Source organism: Manis javanica, chromosome 11, assembly GCF_040802235.1.
Source record: "Manis javanica isolate MJ-LG chromosome 11, MJ_LKY, whole genome shotgun sequence".
NCBI lineage: Eukaryota > Metazoa > Chordata > Mammalia > Pholidota > Manidae > Manis > Manis javanica.
In genome coordinates, this window is record NC_133166.1 from 38,929,997 (window position 1) to 38,935,996 (window position 6,000).

Here is a 6,000-nt window from a genome sequence, read left to right on the forward strand (position 1 = left end):
GGACTTTCCCGTGCCCACGGTGCTTGCTAATGAATGATGTCTGACTCTGTGTACTGAGCTAGCCCTACTCTCTCCTAAACCCATCACCGTGGGAAGCAACCCCATCTATTTCCTTTCTCTCCTCTGATGGGGAAGGAGAGTTCTCTGGGGCTTATGGCAGTGAAGCTGTTATGAGGTTGTGAGGGTTTAGGCCTATTGTGCCATTTTGTGTGATTCACTGACCCTCTCATGATGGAGGGAGGAAGAGAGGTTGGGGAAAGAGGAGTGGGCGGGGAGAGAAAGATGGTTTGGGTAACCAGTGAGTGTCTTGGTGGTGGTTTTTGATGGGCCGTTAGGGATTGGAGTAAATATTTCTTGCTTTTGGCCTCACTTGCAATCCACTCTGTTGGTAATGAAATGTTTTGCTTCAGTGAAAATGTTCCTCTATCTAGATTTTTATTTATCTACTTACTTATTTAGAACCACCCCCATCCACAAAGGATTTGAAGTAGCTTACCACAGGAGCAGAAACCATAAAATAATGTTAAAATATCAATAAGCATAGAAACTCAGGACCAAGGAAAATGTAAATAAACTTTGAGAAACAAGACCAAGGCTTCATCATTACAGCTGATTTTTATTGAGTTCTTCCTGTATGCAAAGGAATTTGTGTACATTATTTCCTTTAATCCTTAAAAATACCCTGAGAGTAGGTGCTATTATTATCTTCATTTAAAGGTATAGGGAACTGAAGTTCTGAGGGATTAACTAGGATGCTCAAGGTCACATGGCTGGTAAGTAGTAGAGCCAGTGTTTGGATTTAGTCTGATTTTGGAGCTCATTCCCTTAACCACTGTCCTCTCCGGTCTCTCTAAGACACAATGACCACAAATTTGCAGACCACAGGGACTTCTAGAGCCCTGGGCTTGAGCCTCAAGTTTAGTTCTGATCTCTGATGTCAAAAAGAAAAGGAAACAATTACACAGAACCGACGCCCTCCCATCCTTCAACTCTTTGCTCAAGGGTCACTTTCTCAATGAGGCCTCCCTGACCTCTCTCCTTAATGAAGACTGGAGCCTGCCTTTCCCAGCTCTCTTCAGCAGTCCCCTATCTCCCTTTATTTTTCTTTCACAATGGCACATTTTACCTTTTAACATATTGGATGATTCATTTATAAACTATGTTATATGTTTTATTTAACATATGAGACCTTTACTGTATTCTATATTAATACATTTGTGAAGTATAAATTAGATAATTTATCTGTTTACTATGTTCACTGTTAACATATTAAACATTCTATCTTCTTCTACTGGAATACAAGATCCATGTAGGCAGATATTGTTGTCTATTTGGATCACTGATATATCCTAAAGGTCACAGACAATGCCTGGTATATAGTAGGTACTCAATAAATCTTTGTTGAACACTTGAATGATTATTTCAGAAAGGAAGGAAGAGACTGATATGTCTAAGGTGGGCTAAGTAGGTCTGTTTGTTTTTGCTAGCTTGTATTTTCTTTCCTCTTTTATCCTTTTTTTCTTTTCCCTTACTCTTGTCCAGAAAGAACTCCAGGCAGCTCCAGCACTTAGCTCTCAGAAGGTTTGCTGATGGTGGACCCTTAGGAACCCTGGGGCCAATGACCTTAGTATCATTGTTACAGCAAATGCATAAATGGGATTCATGAAGCTGATTTCGGTGGGGTCTCTCAACAAAAGCTGGATATTATCCCCACACCTAAATCAGCAAAGGTGATCCTTTTGGGGGTCTAGGAGTTGTATCCAAGTACCATTCCCAAGGATCTGGAATTTGGAGCAGATGCTATGGGGATGGAGATGGGAAAATAAAAAGCAGAGCTTTTGTGTGGAACAGTTGACTCAAAGGGAAGGACATCCTTGTGTTTCCTAAGAGCTCAACTCTGGAGTCGAATTTGCTGGCTGCAAGCCTGAAGAGTGAAAAGCCAAGGACATTAGCAAGGGCTGTCAGAGGAGAAGCCGAGCTGAGACCAATTGCTGGGATATGTGCGGGTGGTGGTGTGATGTGATCTTGCTGTAGTTGCTGACTACAGATCTGGGCCAAGCCTCTGGGAGCCGCAGACAGCAGCCTGTCAGCTCAAGGTGAAGGCCAACAGTGCCTGGCTGCTGATCCCAGGAAGAAACATCAGCAACACTTGTCTCAGGATGAGTGGGAGTCAGAACTTTGTCCCCATCATGGTCACTGTTCTGGGCTTCTGCAAACAGATTTATTCAACACATATTTTATTGAGGACCTACTCTGAGCTAGCCACTGTTCCAAAGGCTGGTGCACATTAGAGAACAAGACAGTCAGCTTCCCTGCTCTCAGGGAACTTACATTCTAGCGGGGCACACTGCCAGTGAAGCAGGTTAAAACAATGAATAAAAGGATAATTTCAAACAGTGGTAAGTGCAATGAAGGAAAAGCAAAGAGAGTGGGGTGATGGAGAGTGAAGTGGAGAGAGGCAACTTCTGACTGGGTGTTCAGAGTGGGCTCTCAGAGGAGACAACATTTGAACAGAGACTTGAGTTACAGAAGGAACCAGCCATGTGGAATAGGGGAAGGGCTTCCCAGGCATAACTTTCTCTCCTGAGCAAAGCAGGGAGGCCAGAGAGAGATGAGGTGGAAGTGGAGGGCAGGAGGCAGACGGCATGAAGTCTTGAAAGCTGGGGGAGGCATTTGGGTTTTATTCAAATATGCCAGGAAGGTACAGGAGGTTTCCAAGTGGGGAGACCATGGGACCTGGACTTGAACTGTGGGCATCCTGAAGAGCAGCAGCAGCACAGTAGCACTGAGAATTCCAGCCCTTCTGCTCTCAAAGGACCCTCTGAAGCAGTCCAGTCCAGTGCTTCCCAAGCTGGTGTCTCAGAATCACTTGGGGGAACTATTAAAAAATATAGATTCTCAGGCCTCCCCCTGGAAAATCTGATTCAGTAGGATCTGGGTGAGGCTCAGCCTTAAGAAGTTTCCCCAGGTGATTCTACTAATTGGCAGGGAGTGATCAGCATGGTCAAGGCCCCCACTGTAGGAGGAGTATGCCAAGGTGCAGGGAGGAGGAATGCCTTGCCCGAGGTCACACAGGGTGTTAATGGCTGACCAGTCTGGCCCTGGAACAGTACATGGCCAGGGCTCTCTGGCAGCAAGCCACAGAAATGACTACTGGCTAAGGTAGGCAAAGGGGAGTTTATTGGAAGACCCGTGAGAGAACTTATGGATGGAAGGGAAAGCTGGAGAACCATGCTTGGAAAGGTAGGAGTCAGGAGGTTCCAGAAGTTTGCAAGGGTGGGAACACCTCCACAGTTACATCCGGATGTCACAATAAGGATGCATGAGCACCTAACTTTTTTTTCTTCCTTTCTGCCACTCAAGACTCACTGGGAGAGTCAGAGTCTGATTGGCTGAGTTCTTGTTGTGGGCTCACTCCTCTGGCTAGGGGAGGGCACTCCCTGATTGACAGTCCCATCTAGACTTTACCTGAGACTTCATCCAAAAGGAAACCAGGTAGGTATCTGTTACCAAAAGAGCAGCCAAAAATGTCCACCACACCTGACACCTCAGAGGCTTGTAAAGATGAGTCACCACTGTCATCATTGCCACCATTATAATACTTATTCATTCAGTACTTTACAAAGTGCCAGGTACTATTCAAAACATGCTCCATGTGTTAACTAATGTAACTCACACATCAAGGCCATGAGGCAGGTACTGAGGCAAATACTGAGCTAGGCAGCTGAAGCACAGAAGGTGTGTAGTAACTGATTCTGCTTCTAGGTCCCAAAGCTCATTTATACCTGCTATGTGATTTGCTCCTCATAACAGTTTGTGCAGATAGGCATTTTTACCGGTGGAGAAAGTTAGAGCACAGATGCCCGAGTTACACAGCCAGTAAGTGGAAGAGTCCTTGGACTCATATGTTCACTCATTCATTCATTCATTCATTCACTCACTCATCTATCAAATAGCAAGTGGCTGTCACGATCAGGACTGTGACCTGGTTTGGGGAACTCCCTGGTTAATAAGGTGCAGTTTCTTCTCTCTAGGAGTTCACCAACTCTGGGGCAGAGCATGAGGGACAGTGGCAAGAGGAAAGGCTGGGGCTTGAGCATGGGCCAGAACAAGACCGAGGGCCCCATGTTAAGGAGTCTGGATTTATCTTGAGGGCAACCACAGAAGGTTTTAAGCTGGGAACTTGTGTCTTATGAAGACAACTCTGCCTACAGTATGAAGAAGGGACTGGAGCGGGGTAAGAATGAAGGTAGGGAGACAGGGTTGATGCCATGATTCAGGGGAAAATCATGGTTGCCTGGATGCTGGCACTGGAGATGGAAGGAAGTGAACAGAGTTGAGAGAGAAAGAATGGACTCGACAGGACTCTGATTGGAGGTGAGGGAGGGGTTTAAGGTGAGGACAAGGGTTTTGACTTGGGGAGCTAGGTGAGGGGTGGTGCTTTACAATATGGGTAAAGGCTAGGTGAGGAGCCATTTGGGTGGGAGAGGTGATACGCTCAGTTTTGGACGTGTGGTGTTTGAAGTTCCAGTGGGACAGAGACATGGAGAGATACTGGTATTTGTGCACCTTTTGCCTCCAGATTTCACGATCTGCCTACAATGCCTTGCTAACTTAGGCTCTCCATTTGTAAAGAACACTCAGAAACCCCGAGACTGTCAGATCAAACTTTGGAGATCCCCTGCTTCATCTCCCTTATACATTAGGTGAGGAAACAGAGGCCAGAGAAAGGTGGTTTCTGGAAGTTCACAAAGCGAGTGATGGCTGAACTAAGAAGGGTTTCCCAGAAGGCCCCTTCCTGACCATCTCCCAGTAACCTAGTCCAGAGGGCCCTGAATCTTGTGCGCTTAGTCCAGAAACTTGTGGCTGAATCCAGACTTCAGAAGAGTTCTGTTTGGTCTGCAACTAATTCAAAATAGTTGCCATCACTAAAAAAAGTTAGGACATTTCAAGTACAAATTTGTATTTAAAAAAAATAACAGAAGATACGGCAACTTCAGGCTCACCTACCTCCATGGCAGAGACCAAAGTAGCTGGGCGCAGCTGTTCCCTTGAGGCAGGGCACGTCCAGTTTGCCACAGTCCCTACTCTTATCCCCAGTATTGAAGGCATGTGTTATTTGCCATTTCTTAACTTGCTCTGTTGTTTTTCTTAAAGGGGAAAGTCACATATCTTCTGTAACATATATAAAATCTCTCTTATTTGATCACCACTGGCTTAATTTCCCCGGCCTCTGAAAGCATTTGAGGTATGATACTACCCCTTCCCATCTGTGAACCACACATTCCTCATTTATAAAGTGAGGTGTTTGAATACAATGATCTCAAGGCCTTTCCTGGGTCTGGCTTCCAAGGCTCTCCAAGTCTGCACTTCAGAAATGAGTTGTGCTACTGACAAAACTTCATTACTCTGTGGATGGCTTTTGAAGGCTTGCTCACCCTTGACTCTTTGGCCCTTGAATTTTGATTTATCAAAGCCTTTGGAAGAAAAAACTCCTTTTGTTTTGGGAGGTTATCCTTCGTCTTTTGATTTTGAGAAAAGATGAGTACTTGGAACAAAGCAGCATGGCTGCAGTTGCTAGGAAGAGGAGAGAAGCCGAGGCTGCCTGGAGACAAGGCCATCAGAAAACTCTTGTCTTCCTTTCTTCCCCACTCCTCTCCCTCCTTTCCTCCCTCTCTCCCTCACTTCTCTTTTTCTGTCTCTTTTTTTCTCTTTTGAGCAAAGATATCACAACCAATAACCCTTTCTAAAAAGATCAATCCAATAGTCCAGGCTGTCCTGAATCCAAAAGGCTATTTCAAAAGACCATTCCTCCCTAGACAAAATATTAAATACTCAGCGAAAGGACCTCTAATTCTGGCTCTGCCCCTACTAGTCATTTGACCTTGGAGAGGCAATTAATTTTTCTCTGAGCCTTAGTCTCTCCATCTGTAAATAGAAGGTTAGAGGAAATGCTTTTAGCCCTAATATTTTAGAAGGAGACTGCCAGAGACTTAGAAA